The sequence below is a fragment of the Eulemur rufifrons genome, chromosome 7 (assembly GCF_041146395.1).
Source record: "Eulemur rufifrons isolate Redbay chromosome 7, OSU_ERuf_1, whole genome shotgun sequence".
Classification (NCBI taxonomy): Eukaryota; Metazoa; Chordata; class Mammalia; order Primates; family Lemuridae; genus Eulemur; species Eulemur rufifrons.
This window is the reverse complement of record NC_090989.1, coordinates 119,288,560-119,312,766: the sequence shown is the minus strand read 5'-3', so window position 1 is coordinate 119,312,766 and position 24,207 is coordinate 119,288,560. Positions and strand designations below refer to the sequence as shown.

The window sequence follows — 24,207 nt, the reverse complement described above, 5'->3', positions numbered from 1 at the left end:
ATTTTTGGGGCCCTTAAACATAGATGAAAAATAGTGTAGTGATTTGGAGGAAATCTCTGGAGGGCTTATCACAGTAACTAAATGTAATGATCTAGCAAAATGTTCTCTTTCTTTTTTTGAGTGTTAGAAGAGTAACACTTCACATCTTGCTACTGTTATCTTATTCATGTGTTAAGAATCAGCAGTGTATCTGCCTGTTGAACAAAATACTTGAAAAATCATTTGTTCTGTTTTGGTGAGTTAGAGAGCTTTAATATATTCTCCATTTTTTCCCCCTTCTTAACTCTAAGGTTTCTGTTAATAGAAGCAGCATAGGGTTGCCTTGCTATTTTTCTTACGTATTTGTAGTATTTTTCTTACATTTTAGTTTAATGCTGTGAGATAGCATGGAAAACTATCAGGGTGAAATCCTTCTGGAGGGAATGAATGCTTACTCTTTTGGTCTGTTTTTCATCTATTTTTTGGTTGTTAATAGTTGCTTGTTTTTATTTGTTTAAACTATCAGCTAAAGTAAACTGTTGAAACACTGAGTCTCTTCTTCCTTGTTCCTGAAATTGTACTTAAGTTTTGCTGAATTGGACATAAATATAGTATGAATGATTTTTGCTTTTGTTTAGGTGATCAACTGAATAAACAAAGCAATGAGAGTATGTGGAAGTTCTGTAGGGAATAGGATGCTTCTCCAAAGGATTTTTTTTTTTTTTTTTAACAATTGGTCTTCCAGAATTTTCAGCATATATTTTCAAATCATGTTGCTGTGTGGATCAACTCAAATAATAGATGTAACCAAAAATTTAATATGCCATGGACTTTTTAAGTATTCCAGCTATATTGTAGAAACATTTTATTAATTTTATAAAGAATTGGAAAATTTTCCTTGGAGATGCTTGATCACTTCTAGGTGCTACATGTTCTTGAATAATATTTTTTTTTTTTTTTTTTGATTGAGACAGAGTCTCACTTTGTTGCCCAGGCTAGAGTGAGTGCCATGGCGTCAGCTTAGCTCACAGCAACCTCAGACTCCTCGGCTTAAGCGATCCTACTGCCTCAGCCTCCCGAGTAGCTGGGACTACAGGCATGTGCCACTATGCCCGGCTAATTTTTTCTATATAGATTTTTAGTTGTCCATATAATGTCTTTCTATTTTTAGTAGAGACGGGGTCTCGCTCAGGCTGGTCTCGAACTCCTGACCTTGAGCGATCCACCCGCCTCGGCCTCCCAGAGTGCTAGGATTACAGGCGTGAGCCACCGCGCCCGGCCTTGAATAATATTTTTTATTTTTAGAAACATTCAGAATATTTAGTGTACAACTCCTCTGCATCTCATCGGTGCCCTGGGAAATCCAGTTACTTTTATTTTTGTTTCTTTTAATTTCTTATCCATGTTCTTAAAAGAGGCCTATAAGGCCTTGTATGATTTGGCTTTTGCCTCTCCTGCTGTTATCCTTTTCCTCTTTAGGCCTTAAATAGCCAACCTCTTTTTTTTTTTTTTTTTGCCTTAGAGCCTGTGAACATATTCTTCCTTCTGGAGTAGATGGCTTCTTTAGGTTGGTTAGTATTAAGTGTGGCTACTAGTAACAGACACCAGATAACAATTTTTCTCTTACACTGGAGAAATAGATCCAGGGTTGGCATGGCATTCATTTATTAAATTTATTTCCAGGGGAGGATGTGTGTGTGTGTGTGTGTGTGTGTGTGCGTGCGCGCGTGTGCAGTTGTAAGTAACTCTGAAATAAAAATCTTTGTGTATAAGGCTTTAAAATTTTTTCCTTTTGATTGAATTCCTGTTGTGGGATCCAGTTGAAAATCTCATTAATTTCTTTTTAAAAAACTTGTTTAGAGAAAGTGTCTTTAAATTGTTTTTATTGCAAAGTGCACAAATTTAAATGTGTTGCCCAGTGGATTTTTGTAATTGTAGACATCTGTATAGTTAGTTGTCACCCAGATCAAGGTATAGAACGTTTCCAGTGCTCTAGAAGTCTCTTGTGTGTCCCCTCACAATCAGTATTCCCTCCTCTCCCCAAAGTAATCACTATTTTAACCTTTATCACCATAAATTATTTTTGCCTGTTCTTAGACTTGATATATAGATGGAGTCATACGCTCCTGCAGATGGCTACTTTTGCTTAACATCGTGTTTGTGAAATTCATCGTGATGTTGGGTGCAACAGTACTTTTTCATTGATGGTAGTATTCCAATTAAAAAATTTTTTATCATTGATGTAAATTTTTATATTTGGTTTGTTTCCACTTTTAAACTATTGTGAATAAAGCTGCTGTGAACATTCATTTGCAAATCTTTTAGTGGACGTGGACACTTACTCCTTGGTTACATATACCTGGGCGTAAAATTATGCTGTCCTTAGCAGTTTTTCAACCTACTTGAACTAGTCCTCTATAGCTGGTACATAGTTTTATGGGATTTGTCCTCTTACCATGAAACTAGTGACTGCCTTTGTCTTTCTCCTGTGTTAAATCTTTTATTTTCTGTGAAAATCGTGTAGTGTTTTTGTTATTATTATTATTATTTTTTTGGTTTAACCTCTCCATTTGATGGAGTATATCTAACACAGGAGAATCTTGTGAAAGGTTGAGATCTTACATTAATGAAAACCTTTTTTTTTTTTTTTTTTTTGGTTTTTCTTCTGGATTTGCTTGGGTACCAGTTCTAGGTTGAAAATAATTTGCCTTCAGAATTCCATTGTTTTCTAGCTTATCCTTTTGAGAAGTCTGAAGACATTCGGATTCTTTATTATAAAAATGCTTTTTGCCTTTGTTGAATTTTGTAGTTCCTATATTCTGAAATTTCTTGAGAATGTGACTTACTGTACATCTGTTTTTAGTTTGTTTTCCTGAATATTCATTATACTTTCTAAATCTGCAAAATTATGTTCATTAGTTATGGGAAATTTTCTTGAATTATTATATTGATGGTTTATATTAGACTGCTAGGGCTGTCATAACAAAATACCACAGAGTGGGTTTCTTAAACAACAGAAATCTATTTTCTCACAGTTCTGGAGCCTAGAGTTCAAGAATAAGGTGCCATTAGGTTAGTTTCTGATGAGTCTTCTCTTCCTCGCTTATAGACAGCTGTCTTTTTGCTGTGTCTTCACATGGGTTTTCCATGGAGAGAGATCTGTCGTCTTTTTGATTAGGGCCCCATCTTTATGGCCTCATTTAATCTTAGTTACCTCCTTAAAGGCCTTATTTCCAAACACAGTTATATTGGGGGTTAAGGCTTCAGCAAAAGAATTGGAAAGGGGGGAGACAGTTCGTAACAGTGGTTTTCTCCTGTTTCTTTTATTTTTCCTTAAACTTCTGTCATTTGTTTGGATCTCTCAGATTAGTTTTCTAATTTTCTTTTTTTTCTCCGTTGTTCATTTCCTAGTCTGTTTGCTTTATTTTATTTGGGAGGTATCTTTTATTTCCTAAGCCTTCTATTGTGTTTTTTATTTTTGCTGTCAAGATTCTGATTTCCCAAGAGCTCTTTTTTGTTTTGTTAAAAATTTCTCTTTGGCCAGACATGGTGGCTCAAACCTGTAATCCTAGCACTTTGGAAGGCTGAGGTGGGAGGATTGCTTGAGCTCAGGAGTTCAAGACCGGCCTGAGCAGCATGACAAAACCTTGTCTCTACAAAAAAACAGAAAAATTAGCCAGGCATAGTGGTGTGCTCCTGTTGTTCCAGCTACTCAGGAGGCTGAAGCAGGAGGATCAATTGAGCCCAGGAGTTTGAGGTTGCAATGAGCTTGCTCGCCTGGGTGACAGAGTGAGACCCTGTCTCAAAAAAGAAAAGAAAGAAAACAAATTTCTTTTATATAGCATTCTGTGCTTTTTTATGGATGCAATAGGTTCTCTAATTTCTGAGGCTATAAAGGACTTTTTAGAAAACCTTTCACCTTTCAGACTGTTTCTTCTAAATTGGTTTTTCTCCATTTGTTTTGGTCTCTTTTATGTCAGAAGCTTACTTAAGCTGTCAAATCCTCGGGTGATCGATAGCTAAATTGATTGGGATTTATAGACTTTGAACATCATTGCATGGTGGTCCAAGTGAGCCATTTTTTGAGAAAACCCTGATGTCTAGGAGGTGCTTCCTCTTGGGTTAGGTTCTTGAGGGAAAACTCAATTTGCCTGAGGGCTGAAGGGTAGCCACTAGTTTTTTGTTTTGGTAAAAGGAAGTGGTCTGCTCATTCCCCCACTTTTGGTAGTGTACATAGATCTTTAATTATCTCTGGTGGACCCCTAGTTGAGGCACTCTTTAAAGCATACAGAGTACTGAAAAAGTAAAAAAATAAAAAAATAAATAAATAAAAATAAAACAACTGTGGGCTGTGGGGAAAAACAAGTAAAAAGAACATGATAAAAAAAATTTAAAAAGCAACCCTTTCAAGAGAATAAACTAACAGACTTCTGTTAAAGTGGAATAAATAGCCAACCACTGGCCAGGTAGATTTGGGAAACTCCCAGGAGTTTAACTACTTCTCAGACAGCATTCGTCCAAGTCTTCTTATTAAATTCCTCTTCTTCCAGTTCTGATAGTACCTGGTGCTGCCAGATCCTGAATCTTTCAAGGATTCCAAGGTATAAATTGGGTTTTTCAATTTCTGGCATAGGCTTCACCTTTTTGGAATTCATTAAATGAGTTAGTTACCAGTTGTCCACCTTGTCTTTTAGCATCTGAAATTTTGTTACTGTTGTTTGCTTTTTTGGATATTTTGCCCTTGTGGGTTAATTTCTTAAAAAAAAAAAAGCTTTATATATTAAATCCACTATTTTAATGAGAAACACTCAGAAACTCTATTTGTATTGCCCCAAGGTAAGAATGGTTTTTACATTTTTAAAGGGTTGGGGGAAAAAAAGACTATATATGAGAGACTCTGTGGCCACAAAGCCTAAAATATTTACTATCTGGTTCTTTACAAAAAAAAAAAAGTTTGCCTATTTTGTCCTTTTTATAAAGCTCCTTTAATAAAGCTGTTTCTAGACTAATTCTACCTTTATTCCTACAAAGAAGCTTCAGTTTACAATCCTGGAACTTCCTGAAGCTATTTAATTTAGTCTAGTGCATATATGGAAGTTATAAGTAATAATTTGTAGGATATACTCCATCATCAGAGATGAGATACTTCTTTAATGTAAAATCTTACAAAGAGTAGGAAAAGTGAAATGTTGAGGAAGAAATAAATCATACAACACCAAATATGTATATGTATGCACCGTTCTTTGTCTTGCCATCTAAGTGCAGAACATAGGAGGCTCATATATTTTGAAGAGCTGGAAAAGAGGCAGTAGTTGGCTTAAAAGAACAGGCTGAAATCATATTTTAAATGAGCCATTTTTATCAGCCCTCTTTATAGTTGGCAAATGATAGCTGGAGGAATAAATTGGCTCTACATAAGAAGCTGTTCAAGACAGTAATGTACATGTATATACACATATATGTATGTATGTGTGTCTGTATTTTTCCCCCTGATATCAATCAGAAATGAGAGGGAGAATTAATGCAGTCCACATGTTATAGTAGAAGAAACAGGGATTACAGTGTTATAGGAAGTAAATTTACTTAAAAGTCCTGGCTTCTGGAAAGCTCAGTTATGTTTAGTTTTTTTTTTTTTTTTTTTTTTTTGAGACAGAGCCTTGCTTTGTTGCCTGGGCTAGAGTGGGTGCCGTGGGGTCAGCCTAGCTCACAGCAACCTCAAACTCCTGGGCTCAAGCGATCCTACTGCCTCAGCCTCCCGAGTAGCTGGGACTACAGGCATGTGCCACCATGCCCGGCTAATTTTTTTTTTTCTATATATATTTTAGTTGGCCAGATAATTTCTTTCTATTTTTAGTAGAGACGGGGTCTCGCTCTTGCTCAGGCTGGTCTCGAACTCCTGACCTCAAGTGATCCACCCGCCTCGGCCTCCCAGAGTGCTAGGATTACAGGCGTGAGCCACCGCGCCCGGCCTGTGTTTAGTTTTAATTGTATGAGCAGTCTCATCCAGGTTTCTTATGTAATCATTTCTTTCTTTCCCCTAAATGATACATCTTTATTATTTATGATTGTTATTTTCTAGACTTGTCTCTATGAATACACAAACTCATGAACAGTTTTTTTTTTTTTTTTTGAGACAGAGTCTCGCCTTGTTGCCTGGGCTAGAGTGAGTGCCGTGGCGTCAGCCTAACTCACAGCAACCTCAAACTCCTGGGTTTAAGCGATCCTACTGCCTCAGCCTCCCGAGTAGCTGGGACTACAGGCATGCGCCACCATGCCCGGCTAATTTTTTCTATATATAGTTTAGTTGGCCAGATAATTTTTTTCTATTTTTAGTAGAGACAGTGGTCTCGCTCTTGCTTAGGCTGGTCTCGAACTCCTGAGCTTGAGCGATCCACCCGCCTCGGCCTCTCAGAGTGCTAGGATTACAGGCGTGAGCCACCGCGCCCGGCCTGAACACTTTAAACATAGGATCAAAGCTACATCTTGTTTTTCAACTTGGCTTCCAGGAACATCTTTCCATGTCTATGTATGTATAAATATAAACATTTAGAGTCAGACAATTTAGGTTCTAGCATAGGGTCCATCACTTACTATTTGTTTGGGCTTAGGTCTCTATAAGCCTCATTTTTTCTCATTTTTAATATGGGGTTAATACCCAATAAAAGGATTATTGTAAGGCTTCAGTGAGAATTCATGAATCAGTGTAAATGCTGAGCAGTATTTGGTGTACATGAAGAGCTTATTTGGATCTCCTCTCTCTCTCTAAGTTCAATTTCTAAATGTTAAATAACTGGGTTCAAAGATATAGATGCTTAAAATGTTGCTAACTGTTGTCTAACTGGTACCCAGAAAAAAAAAATCAGTTTACACTTTTACCATGCTGTTCCTTAACTGTGCGTTATTATTCTTCCTAATCTTTGCCAACCTAGTAGGCAAAAAATTGACAACTAAAAGAATTACACAAATCCATAAGCATACTATGGGATATTTAACTATACCCCGAGTAATTAGTGGAACAATAAGATAAAGTCAAAAGAATATAAACGATTTGAACAACATGATTAACATATGAATCTAATTGACACGCATTGAACATGTCACCCAATACCTGCAGAAAATGCAGATTTTTTTCAAGTGCCTATGGAAATTTTTCCCAGATGGACCCATGCTGGACACTAAAAAAGACTGAAATAATCAATTCTAGAGTATGCTTTCTGACATGTTGGAATTAAGCCAGAAATGAATTACCCCCCACCCCCAAAAAAGAGAGAAAAAATTGTCAGCTGTTTGAAAATTAGACAATATACTCCTGAGTAACTCAAGGATTAGAGAAACAATAACATTAAATAAACTATTTGGAACTAAACAATGAAAATATGGTATAACTTAAGGGATACAGGTAAAACCATGCTTAGAGGAAAGTTTATAGCCTTAAAATCCATGTATTAAAAAGAATAAAGGCTAGAAGTGGCATATTCACTTCAACCCATATTCCGTTGGTCAGAAATCAGTCCTGTGATTCTACCTAACTGCAGGGATGGCTGGGAAATGTATATAGCACTGCGCAAATTATGCAGATATTAGTGAGTACTAGCAGTCTCTGTTATTTATTTATTTATGTATGTATTTGTTTTTTGAGACAAGGGTCTTACCCTGTTGCCCAGGCTGGTCTCTAACTCTTGGGCTCAAGCAATCTTCCCTTCTCACCTTCTCAGTAGCTGGGACTGCAGGTGTGTTTTACTACGTCTGGCTCTCAACCTTTAGTGAGGACTTATTATGTGTAGAATTAAATTGGCTTATGTCTCTTGTTCCAACTTTACATTGTACTATTTTCTCCCTTGTTCCCTGGCCACATTGTGAGGCTTTTTCCCTCCTAGTACCTGTGTGCTTTGCAGTTTCCTTTGCTTGGAGCACTCTACTTAAAATATTTATACGACTGCCTCCTCTTCATCCTTAAAGTGTCAGCTTAAATTCCATTTCTAACTAAAAGCTCTAACTAAAGTAGCATTCCTATTCTCTGTCCTTTATGATAGCACTGTGTTTCTCTCTGTCAGTATCACAATTTATAATTATTTGAAAAAATTTTGTTTCTTCTGCTAGAAAGAGATGTCTATCTTGCTCACTATTGCATCCCTGTAGCATCCATCCGGTGCTTAGGATACAGTAGTCATTCAGTAAATATGTTGTAGTAATGAATGAATATTATATAGAACAGACTGAAATTGAGAGAGTGAATTACAACCAAGGGCGCTTATGATATTAATAATTTCAGTGAGTTGGTGAAGGCTTGGGTTTTAGTGGTGTCAGTGTCAATGGAAGAGAAATGGATGGATGAGAGGTATTTCAAAGGAAAACTAACACAAATTGACATGTGACTTAAGGAAAGGCTGGGTGAATGGGAAGGTAGTGTTTTGTAATGAACAGATTGGTAAAGAGGATAGAAAAGCTGGGTTTTTGGAGATAATGATGAGTTGGGATTGATGCATGTTAAGTTTGAGGTGATAGCAAGACATTCAAGTAGAAATATTGAGGAACAATAACTTGGATTAGAGAACATAATTGGAATTACAGATTTGGGAGTCAGTTAGCCAGAGCTGATAAGATGAAAACATAAAAATGGATGAACTATCTAGAGGGCATATACTGAGAAGAGCAGATGGCTAAAGGGGAGGAAAAAGAGGAGCCAGAAATGGAAACCAGAAGTAGGTAGAGAGCTGGGGAGGAGAACCAATTTAATATAGGATTAAGAAAACCAGTAAAGAGTTTCAGGAAAGAGGAAAGGTTAGCTTGGCTACCTGTAATCTAACTATTTCTTGTGATTATATTTGACAGTTCTGAAATGTTACCTTCCATGAAGTAGTTAGAGGTCAGAGGGTACCTTGGGCTTTCTTCTTTGTATGAGAAAATGTAGCTTAATGAGAATGATAAGAGTATAGCTTTGAGTTCTTTTTTTTGAGACAGTCTCACTCTGTTGCCTGGGCTAGAGTGCTGTGTTGTCAGCCTAGCTCACAGCAACCTCAAACTCCTGGGTTCAAGCAATCCTCCTGCCTCAGCCCCCTGAGTAGCTGGGACTACAGGCATGTGCCACCACGCCCAGCTAATTTTTTTTTTTTTTGGTCCAGCTAATTTCTTTCTATTTTTAGTAGAGACAGGGTCTCACTCTTGCTGAGGCTGGTCTCGAACTCCTGACCTCAAGCTATCCTCCTGCTTTGACCTCCCAGAGTGCTAGGATTATAGCCATGAGCCACCATGCCCGGCCAGCTTTGAGTTCTTGTCTTTTAGAGATATGTACTTAAATGTTTATAGATGAAAATATTTATTTTTTTAGAGATATATAATGAAATATTTACAAACAAGAAGGTTTTGTTTCAAAATAACGCAGTGGGGATGAGTAGGTGAGAGAATATGGGTAGAACAAGTGGCCATGAGTTGATGATTGTAGCAGGGTGTTGGATTTAGGGGGTTTGCTCTCTTCTATAATGTGTGTTTGAAATTTTACATAATAGAAATTATAAAAGGAGGGATTTGGCTTTTTTTTTTTTTGAGACAGAATCTTGCTTTGTCACCTGGGCCAGAGTGCAGTGGCGTCATCATAGCTCACTGCAACCCTCAAACTCCTGTGCTCAAGTGATCCTCCTGCCTGGGCTTCCCAAGTAGCTGGTACTACAGGTGCACACCATGATGCCCAGCTGATTTTTCTATTTTTTTGTAAAGATGAGGTCTCACTACATTGTCTAGGCTGGTCTTGAAATCCTGGCCTCAGGCATTCTTCTCACCTGAGCCTCCCAAAGTGCTGGGATTACAGGCTTGAGCCACTGTGCCCGGCCGAACTTTTGAAGCCTTAGTTTCTTCAGATATAAAATGGTGATATTATTATTTACTTCATAAGGTTGCTGTGGTGATTAATAACATTGTATTATAAGTCCTTAGTATACTTGTTCTGTGTATTAAATGTCCACTAAACATTTCTAAAGTGAAATACGGCAAGACATACATTTAGGCATCAAGGTTGAGAATTTTGTAGAGGAAGAAAAGGCTTCTGGGCTTGTTTTAGTAACTTTTCTTAAGACTTACGTTCTTTTTAGAATGTTACAGTGGGTTAGAATTGATAACTTAAAAAGCTTTCATAGAGCTAACATTAGTTTATTTTGACATATTTTTAGTAGGAATTTTCTGATCTGAAAGTGTACAAAGTCATACCAATACAATGATAGTTCATCTGTTTGTGCTTCTTAACCACATCCTTTTACTGAATCTTATTCCGGAAGCATTTGTAATACAGATGTCCTTTAGAAAGGCATTGCCCTTTAAAGTAGTTTGAGAGTAAATTTTTAATTAACATTAAAATGAAATAAAGGAATATTTAAAATGGAAGCATAGCTTAATCAAATTGTATTACCACCAACTTCTTAGAGCACCTGACAATTTTTTTGGTAGTAAAACTTGGGTGTGGATGGTATACAGTTGTCCCTCGATATCTAGATTACTTATAGTACCTAATAACATTGTAAATGGTATGTAAATAGTTGTTTACAATATAGTTTAGGCTCCGAGAATAATGACAAGAGAAAAAGTCTGTGCATGTTCAGTACAGACACTTTTTTTTTCCTGAATATTTTTGATCCTTGGTTGGTTGGATCCATGAATGTGGAACCCATGGATACAGTGGGCTGACTGTACTGAGATATTCCAGTCATAGATGTCATACGATTTTGTCTCCAGGTAAACAAGAGAGCCAGTAACACAAGGGAAGGAGCTTTCTTGCATATCTTTTCATTTTCGTCTTTCTAAAGTTTGTTCATCTTTTTGTTTAGGGAACTTTGAGTTAGCTGGGCAGAGTTTGGAACTGGCCTGTAGCTTCGCAATCAGTCATTTTTTTCCCTCTATTTTATTTTACATTTTTGGAGATGAGGTCTGACTATGTTGCCTAAGCTGGAGTGCAGGGCGGACAGGCACGATCACAGCTCTCTACAGCCTGGCCTCAAGCAATCCTCCCACCTCAGCCTCCTGGGACTGTGGGGGGCGGGTGCCACTGTGCCTGGCATTTTTGTTTTCTGTCTTAACATAAGATGGAAACAAGTAAGTTATTGTTGCTTTTCTCCTGATCAATAGCAGTCTAAGTAAGAATAGTAGTTTAGAATAGAGGGTAAGATAAAGAAGGCAGGAAGGTGAGGAAGGAAGTGTTTCAAAATGAAGGAAGGGAGGAGACAAGGAAGTTAAGAGATAATTGGTGAGAAGAGCTGTCTAAAGTTTATCTTTCCCTTTGCCTCAGGTATCAACTTGCAATGAGTAATTGAAAATTGCTTTGCCAGTAGCATATAATTGGTGACTTTTAGATTATTTGTTACCTGGAACAGATGTAAATTCTTTAACATAAAATTCTGATACTACTGTCATTGAATTTATATTTCCATACGGTTAGTGGCAGAATTTTTAACATTAGGTGGGAGGATAGGACAGGGAAGGACAACTGTGTAGCAGGCATTGTACTAATAATATGTTTTACATATTATTTATCCTCACAGCAACCCTGTAGGTAGATGTTACCAAAGCACAGAGAGGTTATATAACTTGTTCAATGTCACACAGATAGTAAATGACAGAGCAAGAATTCAAATGGTAGTGTTTCTGTTCTCCTCTAGTTATCTTTTTTTCATCCCTGTGTTTCATTTTATGATTCCATTTGGTCATTAGTCTTGTTTGCTTAAAAAAAAAAAAAACTTTATTGAGATATACTTTACATACCATAGTTTATCTGTTTATATAATTCAGTGGCTTTTAGTATATTAACAGGGTTGTGCAACCTTCACCACAATATTAGAATGTTTTATCACCCCAGAAAGAGACCCCATACTCATTAGTTGTCATCCTCATCCTCCCTCCCCTCAGTCCTAGTCTACCACTAATCTACTTTTTGTCTCTATAGATTTGCTTATTCTGGGCATTTCATATAAAGGGAATCATACAGCATGTGGTCTTTTGTGACCGCTGTCTTACACTTACTTTGCTGTCTTTGAAGGTTCATTTGCGTTATGGCAAATATCAGTACTTCATTCCTTTTTATTGCTGAGTAATATTCAATTGTATGAATATACTACATTTTATCTATCCATTCTTCAATTTATGGGCATTTGGACTGTTTCTCTCTTTGGGCTATTATGAATACTGCTGCTGTTAATATTCATGTATATGGTCTTTTTAAATTATTGTGGTGAGATATATATATAACATAAAACTTACCATTTTAACCTTTTTTTTTGGAGACAGGGTCTTGCTCTGTCACCTAGGCTGGAGTGCAGTGGTGTGATCATAGCTTACTGTAACCTAGAACTCCTGGGCTCAAGCAATTCTCCTGCCTCAGCCTTTCTAGTAGCTGGGACTACAGGCACATGCCAACATGCCCAGCCAATCAAAAAAAATTTTTTTGTAGAGACAGGGTTTTTGCTATGTTGCCCAGGCTTGTCTTGAACTCCTGGCCTCAAAGGATCCTCCCGCCTTGGCCTCCCAGAGTGCTGAGATTACAGCCCATTTTAATTACGTTTAAGTGTACAGTTCAGTATTGGTAAGTACATTTACATTGTTGTGCAACCATTACCATCACCTAGAACTTTTTCATTTTTGCCACTTGAAACTCTGTACCCGTTAAACACCAATTCCCAAGTTTCCCATCTTTCCTGGCCCTGACAGCCACCATTCAACTTTTATCTCTATGAATTTGGCTACTCTAGCAACCTCATATAACTTAAATCATACAGTATTTTGTTCTTTTGTGACTGGCTTGTTTCATTTAGCATGTCTTCAAGGTTTATCCATGTTGTAACATGAAACATGTTTTTTCTTTAAGGCTGATAATATTCCATTGAATCTGTATACCACATTTTGTTTAGCCATTTAACTGATGATGGACACTTCGGTTACTTACACCTTTTGCCTGTTGTGAATAATCCTGTTATCAACATGGGTGTACAAATATCTGTTTGAGGCTCCACTTTTACTTCTTTTGGCTATATACCCAGAAGTGAAATTGCTGGATCATATGGTAGTCGTTTTTAATTTTGTGAGGAACTGCTGTATGTTTTCTACAGTGACTATACCATCTTATGTTCCCACCAGCAAAGCACAAGGTTCTGATTTCTCTACCAACACTTGTTATTTTCTGTTTTTTGTTGATGATGGCCTTCCTACTAGGTGTGAAGTAGTAGTGGTTCATTGTGGTTTTGATTTGCATTTCCCTGAGGGCTAGTGATATTGGAGCATCTTTTCATGTGCTTATTGGCCATTTGTGTTTGTTCTTTGAAGAAATGTCTGTTTAAGTCCTTTGCCCATTTTTTATTGGATTGTTTGGCTTTTGTTGTTGAGTTCTAAGACTTCTTTATATATTTTGAATATCAATCCCTTATCAGATATGAATTCCAAATATTTTCTCCCTTTCTGTGAGTTGCCCTTTCACTCTGTTAATATAGTATCCTTTGAGACACAAAAGATTTTTAAAAGATTTTAATTTTAATTAAGTCCAACTTACCTATTTTTTTGTTGTTGCTTTTGGTAGCTTGGATTATCTGGGTGGGACCAGTCTAATTACAAGTGTCCTTATAAGGAGTAAGGAATGTCAGTCTAAGAAAGAGATTTGATGATGAAAGCAGAAGTCTTGATGTGGCCAGGAGCTAGGTAAGGAATACAAGCAGCTTCTAAGATCTGGAAAAGTCAAGGAAACAGATTCTTCCCTGCAGTCTCCTAAAGGAATGCAGGCTTCGATTGTAGCTCTGTAAGACCTTTTCAGATTGTAAGATCACAGATTTGTGGGTTGTTTTTAAAAATTATTGTAGGTACACAGTACTGGTATGTATAGGATATAGGTGATGTTTTGATACAGGCATACAATGTGAATAATCAAATCAGAGTAATTGGGGTATCCATCGCCTCAGGCATTTAACTTCTCTTTCTGTTAGGAACATTTCAATTCCACTCTTTTAGTTATTTTAAACTATACCCTAACTTACTGTTGATTATAGTCACTTTGTTGTGCTATCAGATATTGCTAATTCTAACTATATTTTTGCACCCATTAACCATCCCTACTTTATCCCCCTTTCCCTGCTACCTTTCCCATCCTTCCCTCCCTCTAGAATGTAACCATCATTCTTCTGTCTCTGTGAGATCAATTGTTTTTAATATTTAGCCCCCACATATGAGTGAGAACACACAAGATTTGTCTTTCTGTGCTTGGCTTACTTAACATAATGTTCTCCAGTTCCACCCATGTTGTTGGAAATGGCAGGATTTCATTCTTTTTTTGTGGCTATACTATATCCCGTTGTGTATATGTACCACAGTTTCTTTATCCATTCATCCATCGATGGACACTTAGGTTGATTTCATATCTTTGCTATTGTGAATAGTGCTGCAGTAAACATGGGAGTGCAGTTATCTTTTTGATATACTGATTTCCTTTCTTTTGTATATATACCTAGCAGTGGAATTGCTGGAACATATAGTAGTTCTATTTTTAGTTTTTTGAGGAAACTCCATACTCTTCTCCATAGTGGTTGCATGAATTTGCAGTCTTACCAACAGTTCTTCTTTCTCCATATCCCCTGCTGGCATTTGTCATTGCCTATGTGTTTTATAAAAGCTATTTTAACTGAGGTGAGATGATATCTCATTGTAGTTTCAATTTGCACTTGTCTGATGACTAGTGATGTTGAGCATTTTTTCATATACCTGTTGACTATTTGTGTGTCTTTTGAGAAATGTCTATTCAGATCCTTTGCTCATTTTTTAATCAGGTTATGTGATTTTTTTTTTCCTATCGAGTTGGAGCTCCTTATATATTCTAGTTATTAATCCCTTCTCAGGTGAGTAGTTTGCAGATATTTTCTCCCATTCTGTGGGTTGTCTCTTCCCTTTTGATTGTTTCCTTTGCTTTGCAGAAGCTTTTTAGCTTTCTGTGATCCCATTTGTCCAATTTTGCTTTAGTTGCCTGTGTTTTGGGAGTATTACGCAAGAAGTCCTTGCCCAGACCAATGTCCTGGAGTGTTTCCCCAATGTTTTCTTTTAGTAGTTTCATAGTTTCTAGTCTTAGATTTAAGTTTTTAATCCATTTGATTTGATTTTTGTGTATGGTGAGAGAGAGGGTCTGGTTTCATATGGATATGGATATCCAGTTTTCCCAGCACTATTTATTGAAGAGACTGTCCTTTCGCCACTGTATGTTCTTGGCATCTTTGTTGAAAATAAGTTCACTAGAGATGTGTGGATTTATTTTTGGGTTCTTTATTCTGTTCTGTTGGTCTGTGTGTCTGTTTTTATGCCAGTACCATGCTATTTTAGTTACTGCAACTCTAGTATAATTTGAAGTCAGGTAATGTGATTCCTCCAATTTTGTTCCTTTTGCTCAGGATGACTTTGGCTATTCTGGGTCTTTTGTGGTTCCATATAAATTTTAGGATTATTTTTTCTATTTCTGTGAAGAATGTCATGGTATTTTGATGGGGATTGCATTGAATTGTAGATTGGTAGTATGGACATTTTATTATAAAAATTTTGATTCTTCCCATGAGCATGGAATATCTTTCTACTTTTTTGTCTCCTTCAACTTCTTTATCAATGTTTTATAGTTTGTATATCTTTTGTAGGTTTTTTGATTTGAGGTTACCATGAAGCTTGCTGAAAACATTTTATAACTAATTATTTGAAACATATGACAACTCTGCTTACAAACGCTGACAAATGAACAAATAAGCAAAGAGAAATCTAACAGAAATTCTACCCTTTAATCCCATCCCCTCTACTTTTTAACTTTGTTGTTTCAATCAATATTTTTTTATAATATCTGTCAAAAAGTTGTTATTTTTGATAGGTTTGTTTTTTAGTTTTCCTACTCAAAATATAAGTGGTTTATACACTGCAAGTACAGCAATAGAATATTCTGTATTTGTGTCCTTACTGTTAACCAATGAGTTGTATACCTTCAGAAGATTTCTTAATTGTTCATTAATTTTGTTTCAGATTAAAGAACTTGTTCTTTTAGCATTTTTTTAGGACAGGTCTGGTGTTGATGAAATTGCTCAGCTTTTGTTTGTCCGGGAAAGTCTTTATTTTTCCTTTATGTTTGAAGGATATTTTTGCAGGATATAATATTCTAGGGTTAAGTTTTTTTCCTTCAGCACTTTGAATATATCATGCCATTCTGTCTTGTCCTGTAAGGTTTCCACTGAGAAGTCTACTGCTAGATGTATCAGAGCTCCTTTATATGTTATGTTTTTTTTTCTTGTTCCCCTTAGGACCTTTTCTTTATCTGTGACCTTTGGGAGCTTGATTATTAAATACCTTGAGGTAGCCTTGTTTGGATTAAGTCTGCTTGGTGTTCTAGAAATAGCCTTCTTGTACCTGAATATTAATATTTTTTCTAGGTGTAGAACGTTCTCTTTTATTATTTTTTTGGATAAACTTTCTACCCCAGTCTCTCTTTCCCTTTTCTTTAAGGCCAATAACTCTTAGATTTGCTCTTCTGAGGCTATTTAAGTCTTATTCTTTCTTATATTTTGGCTGTGTATTTTCAAATAGCCTGTCTTCAAGCTTACTAATTCTCTCTTTGGCTTGGTTAATTCTGCTGTTGAGAAACTCTTAATGCATTTCTCAATTTGTCAGTTGAATACTTAAGCTCTAGAATTTCTGCTTGATTTTTTTAAAAAATTATTTCAATCTCTTTGTTATCTTTCTTTGATAGGCTTCTGAATTCCTTCTCTGTGTTGTTCTGAAGTTCATTAAGCTTCTTCAGGACAGCTATTTTGAATTCTTTGTTTGAAAGGTCACCTATTACTATCACTCTGGGATTGGTCACTGGTACCTTATTTAGTTTGGTGAGGTCATGTCTTCCTGGATGTTCTTCTTACTTGTGGATGTTTGTCGATGTCTGAGCATTGAAGAGTTAGGTGTTTATTTTAATCTTCATGGTCTGGGCTTGTTTGAATCCGTCATTCTTGAGAAGGCTTTCCAGATACTCAAATGGAATTGAGTGTTGTGGTCCAAATCTCTGATCACTGCAGCTATATCAGCACTTGGGGGTGCCCCAAGCCCAGTAACACTATGACTCTTGCAGGCTCATGGTGGTATTTACTTGGTGAGCTTGAGTAAGATACAAGAGAATTCTCTGGATTACTAGGCAAAGCCTCTCACTCTCTTCCCTCACTCTCTGTGCTGGGCTGCTGGAATTCGGGGAGGAGTGACGTGGGCACTCCCTCGTGGGCATCAGTGCCAGGATACCTGAAGCCAGCCCAGTCTCAGCCAAAGCCCGTGTTGACTGTTGCCTGATTACCTCTGATGTTTGTTTATTCAGAGCCCAAGGGCCCTTTACTCGCAGGTGGAGAATCCTGCCAGGACTAGGTCTTTCCCTTCAAGGCAGCATGTTTCCTTCTGGCCCAGGGTGGATCCATAAATGCGGTTCATGAACTAAGGCCTGGACTCAGGGGCCTCAGGAGTCTGCTTGGTGCTTTATTTTACTGTGGGTGAACTGGTACCCAAATTGCAAATTCACTGTCCCTCTCTGGGACGCACAGATTCTCTCTCCTTTTGGTGTGCTGGCGCTGCACAGCCTGGGGGGAATGGGGGAGGGGTGGCATAGCCAGTGCCAGACTGTCTTTTCTGCCCTCTTCAGTGCCTCTTTCCTTGATATGATGTACTGTATCCTGAAAGACCAGCAGGATGATTTCTTATTTGAGTTTTTAATGTGCCACTTTATCATTTTGTTAGTCTGGCCGTTTCTGAGTGATATTATATGTGATAGGACCAGTGGGTGCCATGGCCACATGCTTAATGTTATATCTCCTTCACCATTAAATAAATCTGTTCTTTGGTTTGTTGTGATGGTAAGGTAAATCTCTTATTGGTAAAGCAGAATTTTGAAGCCATTGAGTGTTGAGAGGTACTCTGGGCAAGCAGGGGAAACCCATTTCTAGAATAAGTGTAAATTTTGCTTTCCCCAGAATGCAAAGGTCCATCCCCATCAAGCCACTTGCTCAGCTCTATGTTTAACAAGCTGTGCTTTGCATTCTGCAGTGATACTAATCTTGTTAAAATTTTGTCCCTTATTAGGGTACTTTATTATATTTTTCAAAAATAAGTTGATGTTTCTGATAACGGGGTATCTGATCAACAAAAGTTTTAAATTTTAACATAGTCAACTATATGATTCCATTTACATGGAATTCAAGAAAAGGCAAACTATAGTGATAGAAAGTCCATCAGTACTTGTTAAGGGGGAAGAGGATTGACTGTAAAGGCGCACAAAGGAACTTTTACGGGTGATGAAAGTATTTTAGATCGTGATTGTGGTGTGGGTTACACAATTGTATACATTTGTCAAAACTCAGTAAATTAGTTTTGTATGTGAATTATATCTCAAAGCTGATTTTAAAAAAGGAGTTAATGTACTCATTTATCCGTCTTTTCCATGTTATTTTTTCCTTTGTGTTTTATGCTTTTTGATTTTTAAGTTTGAAAAATTCTTCCCTACCTTAGGATTTTTTTTCCTAATTTTCCATTTCATTAATTTCTGCTCTTTGTTTCCCTTATTGTCTTGAAATAAAGTATAATAAGACACACAGATACTGAAGAGACAGTCATGAAGGAAAACTTTTGAGTCATTGTTACTTAGAAAAAGGAGGCAGGTTATATCATGTCATGCAGGGCCACATGGGGAAGTGGTGTCATCATAGCTCACTGCAACCTCAAACCCCTGGGCTCAAGCAGTCCTCCTGCCTCAGCCTCCCAAGTAGCTGGGACACTGGGTGCATGCCACCAAGCTGAGGTTAATTTTTCTATTTTCTGTAGACATGGCGGTCTCACTGTTGCTCAGGCTGGTCTCGAACTCCTGACCTGAAGTGATCCTCTTCCGTCAGCTTCCCAAAGTGCTAGGATTACAGGTGTGAGCAACCACGCCTGCCCCATTTACATCTATTTTGATTATGATATATATAGATTTATTTTTGTTTTCTTATTTACCTTTACCATACTTTTTCTTTGCTTTTCTTCTCTGTTTTTTTCTCTAATTTTTGATACATATTATTTTACACATTTGTGATATTTTGTTACATGCATAGAATGTATAACGATCAAGTCAGGGTATTTGGAGTATCCATTACCTTGAGTATTTATCATTTCTATGTGTTGGGAAGATTCCAAGTCCTCTCTTCTAGCTACTTTGAAATACGTAGTGCATTGCTGCTAGCTATAGTTACCCTACTTTGCTATTGAACATTAGAACTTAAACTTTCTGTCTAATTATATGTCTGTACCTATTGGCTAAACCCTCTTCACACCCTTCCCAGCCTCTGGTAACTATCATTCTTCTCTCTACCTCCATGAGATCAACTTTTTTGGCTGCCACATACGAGTGAGAGCATGTGATATTTGTCTTTATGTGCCCAGCTTATTTCATTTAACATGATGTTAACCTCTAGTTCCATCCACGTTGCTGCAAATGACATGATTTCATTCTTTTTTAATGGCTGAGTAGTTTCCACGTTTATATAAGCCTTTAATCCATCTTGGGTTGATTTTTGTATATAGTGAGAAGGGTCCAGTTGCATTCTTCTGCATGTGGATATCCAATCTTCCCAACGCCATTTATTAAACAGAATGTCCTTTCCCCAATGTATTTTCTTGGCACCATTGTCAAAAATTAGTTTGTAGTAAATATTAGGTTATTAAATATGAAGTGTCTGATTTCCTTAAGTACTAAGTTTGACAGTTGACATCTCTGACATTTTATTTTACTTTGACATTTCTTATTATGTTTTTATTGTGAAAGCACATCCTCAGTCTTGCAGATGCACATTTTGGCTTGTGATTATCTTTCAAATATTTTTTTTTTTTGGAGCAGTTTTTGTGAAACCATGGATAAGTAAAAAATTTGTGTTATTTTCAAATGTGAGTTCCATTGTGGAACCAGTGCAGTGCAGGCAACTCAAAATACCAGTGAAGTGTGTGGGAGGATGTGGCTAATGAACGCACAGTTCCTTGATGGTTTTAGAAGTTCTGTTCTGGCAGTTGTAATCTTGCAAGTGAGCCATATGGGTGACCTGAGACCAAGACCAAGGTGGATAATGATGAACTGAAAGCTACAGTGGAAGCTTAAGTTTGTTTTTTTTTTTGATGTTACTATTCCAACAGTATTGGTCAATTGGAAACAAATCAGCAAGGTAAAAAGGTAAAGAAGAAATCATCTCGAAGCTTGCCTTTCTTTGCTGTCATGACATAAAGGTGAACCATTTCTACATTGTATTGTTACACTGATGAAAAATGGATTCTTTTTGAGAGTCGCAAGTGTTCGGCACAATGGTTGGATAAAGATGAAGGGCCGAAACACAGTCCAGAACTGAATATTGATCAGAAAAAGCTAATGGTGTCTGTTTGGTGATCCAGCGCTGGTATTATCCACTAAAGTTTCATGAAACCTGGTCAGTCGGTTACAGCGAATGTCTGTTGCAGCCATTTGGATGAAATGATGAGGATGCTTGCGATGAAGCAGCTGAGATTGGTCAATAGAGACAGGCCAATCCTCTTGCCAAGACGACATGTCGCAAAAAACAATGCAGCTCAAACTACAGAAGGTGGATTTGGAAACTCTGTGTCATCCACTGTATTCACCAGACCTTGCACCAACTGACTACCATTTCTTCCAGGCTTTGGACCACTTCTTGTAAGGAAAAATGTTCAATTTTCCACAAGCTGTGGAAAATGCCTGTCGTGATTTCATTGCCATTCGCTCTTCAGGCTTCTTTGCTGTTGGCATAAACAAGCTACTGTTAAGATGACAAAACTGTTGTTGATAGTTCAGGCACATACTTTGATTAATTGTATTGCTTCTTATTTGAGATATAATGAGCTGCACTTTTGATTCAAAATTGGACGTTTCGTATTTGATGATGTAATTTGATTTTGTATCCTGCAACTTTACTGAATTTATCAGATCTAAGAGTTTTGGGTGGAGTCTTTAGGTTTTTATAGATATTAAAGATCATATCATGAGTAAAGAGGGAAAGTTGAAACTTCTCTTTTCCAATTTGGGTGCCTTGCATTTCTTTTTCTTGATTGATTGCACTGGCCAGGACTTCCAGTGCTGTATTGAATAGGAGTGCTGAAAGTGGACATCTTTGTCTTTTTCCGGTTCCTAGAAGAAAGGCTTTCAAATTTTCCCCATTCCATATGATGTTATTTGTGGGTTTGTCCTTTATGGCCTTTACTCTGTTGAGGTATGTTCCTTCTGTGCCTAGTTTGTTGAGAATTTTTATCATGAAGTGATGTTGAATTTTATCAAATGCTTTTTCTACACCTATTGAGATGGTTGTATGGTTTTTGTCCTTCATTCTGTTGATGTGATGTATCATGTTTGTTGATTTGCGTGTATTGAATTATCCTTGCATCCCTGGAATAAGGTCCCCCTTGATTATGGTGTATTATTTTTCTGATGTGCTGTTGGATTTGGTTTGCTAGTATTTTGTTGAGGATTTTTGTGTCTGTATTCATCAGAGATATTGGCCTGTAGTTTTCTTTTTTTGTTGTGCCCTTGTTGGGTTTTGGTATCAGATAATGTGGGCCTCATAGAATGAATTATGGAGAATTCTCTCCTATTCAATTTTTTGGAGTGGTTTGAGGAGAATAGGTGTTAGTTCTTCTTCGAATGTTTGGTATACTTTGGCAGTGAAGTCATCTGGTCCTGGACTTTTCTTTGTTGGGTGACTTTTTATTACTGATTCAGTCTCATTACTCCTTATTGATCTGTTCAGGTTTTCTATTTCTTCATGATTCAATCTTGGTAGGTTGTATGTATCAAGGAATTTATCCATTTCTTCTAGGTTTTCCAGTTTTTGTTACCGTGTAGTTGTTCATAATAGTCTCCGATGCACATTTCAGGTCCTGGCACCTGTAAAAAAAAAAAAAAAGTCTCTCATGATCTTTTTTTTTTTTTTTTTTTTTTTGTTGAGATAGCGTCTCACTTTGTTGCCAAGGCTAGAGTGAGTGCCGTGGCGTCAGCTTAGCTCACAGCAACCTCAGACTCCTCGGCTTAAGCGATCCTACTGCCTCAGCCTCCCGAGTAGCTGGGACTACAGGCATGCGCCACTATGCCCGGCTAATTTTTTCTATATAGATTTTTAGTTGTCCATATAATGTCTTTCTATTTTTAGTAGAGACGGGGTCTCGCTCAGGCTGGTTACGAACTCCTGACCTTGAGCAATCCACCCGCCTCGGCCTCCCAGAGTGCTAGGATTACAGGCGTGAGCCACCACGCCCGGCCAGATCTTTTGAATTCTATGGTATCAGTCGTAGTATTTCCTTTTTCATTTCTAATTTTGTCTATTGGGGTCTTTTCTCTTTTTTTCTTGGTTAGTCTCACAAGTAGTTTGTTGATTTTGTTTGTCTTTTCAAGGAATCATCCTGTTTTGTTGCTCTTGTGTAACTTTTTTGTTTTTTAAGAGATAGGGTCTTTTCTCTTACTCTGACTGGTGTGCACTGGCACCATCATAGCTTACTGCAGCTTCAAACTCCTGAGCTGAAGCAATTCTTCCATCTTAGGCTCCAGAATAGCTAGGACTACAGGTGCACCATCATGGCTAGCTAAGTTTTTAGAAAATTTTTTGCAGAGATGGGGTCTTGCTATGGCCTCAAGTGATCTTCCCACCTCAGCCTCCCAAAGTGCTGAGATTACAGGTGTGAACCAGTGTGCCCAACCCATAATTTATTAAAGTCTATTTCATTTAGTTCTACTCTGATCTTGATTTCTTTTCTTCTGCTAATTTTTGATTTGTATAGCCCTTATTGCTTTCTTTCTTTCACTGTTTATCATGGTGATTTGGTGGTTTTCTGTAGTGGTAACGTTTGATTGTTTGCTCTTGTGTGTATTCTTGCTCTATCAGTGCTCTATTTTTATATTTCTGTCTTTTTACAATGGTATATGTCGTTCTTTTCCTTCTGGTATAGGACTCCCTTAAGCATTTCTTGTAGGGCTGGTCTAGTGGTGGTGATTTTTCTCAGCTTTTGCTTGTCTAGGAAAGACTATTTCTCCTTCATTTATGAAGAATAACTTTAGTGGCTATAGTGTCCTTGGCTACCAGGTTTTTTCTGCCCCCAGCTCTTTGAACGTATCGTCCTATTCTCTTTTGGCGTATAAGGTTTCTGCTGAGAAGTCTGCTGTTAAGTCTGATGGGTGTTCCTTTAAATGACTGGACGATTTTCTCTTGCTGATTTTAGAAATCTCTCTTTGTCTTTTTACGGTTTGACTATAATGTGTTTTGAAGAAGACCTTTTTGAATTGTATTTATCTAGGTATCTCTGAGCCTTCTGTATCTCTATGTCTAAATCTCTTCCTAGACTTGGGAGGTTTTCATCTCTTATTTCCTTCAATAGGTTTTTGAACCCTGTCTCTGGAGCAATGCCTTTGTGTGGTCTCCAGGCAGCCCCATATGGTAATGTCAGGTTCTGTGAGCATCAAGGGGCTCTCCCGTGGCTAGGATTATAGGAGTCTATGGTAGGATTGTGAACTGCTTGTGCTGGGTGTCTGTTTCTTATCCTTCCTCTCATTGGGGAGCCTCTCTAGACCTCCAGCTGTCCTGGCTGAGCAGGCTGCTTTGCTTTCCTCTCCTTTTTTTTTTTTTTTTTTGCTTTTAGTGCTTCCCATCACTTCTCTGTTGAATTCTAGTGTTCTCTCTTATGTCTATTTGAAGTGTGATTATCTCCTTGTTATTTTGGTTCCTCTCCATAGAAGAGGTGAGTACCAGATGCATCTAGCCAGCCATCTTGAAGCCCCACCCTTTCCTTTTTTTTTAATGAATCTATAATTGAATACTGTCTATACCTCAATGTATAACAAAGTAGGAACATGGAATCTTCCCTATTGTACTTATTCCTGCAGGTATTATATCCTTTGTTATGTGGCATCATTCTCACTCCCCAAATCTTTGTGTGCTTAATATGCTGGAAACTGATAATACTGTAATAAATGTGAGAGAGAGAATCCTTAACCAAACATTTTATAATTTATTGTCTTCTGGAATATTGTTTCTATCTCAGTTGTAATGGTGTCCCTGAAAGTCTAGTACTTAAGAGTAGCATTGAAAATGTTTACCATTCAAAAGTACTCCAAATGAAAATATAGTAAAAAAAATTATAGTAGTAATGATAAACGAGTTTCAGAATAGAAAAGCATGTGGCTCTTTATATTAGCAAAAC

General features: G+C 37.3%; 1 protein-coding gene across 3 annotated transcripts in view; it reads left to right on the top strand.

The window, feature by feature from the left end:
* The window catches only part of NCK1 (NCK adaptor protein 1), an 88,505-nt gene that overhangs the window by 3,240 nt on the left and 61,058 nt on the right, over window positions 1–24,207 (top strand). The gene's annotated exons all lie outside the window — the stretch shown is intronic.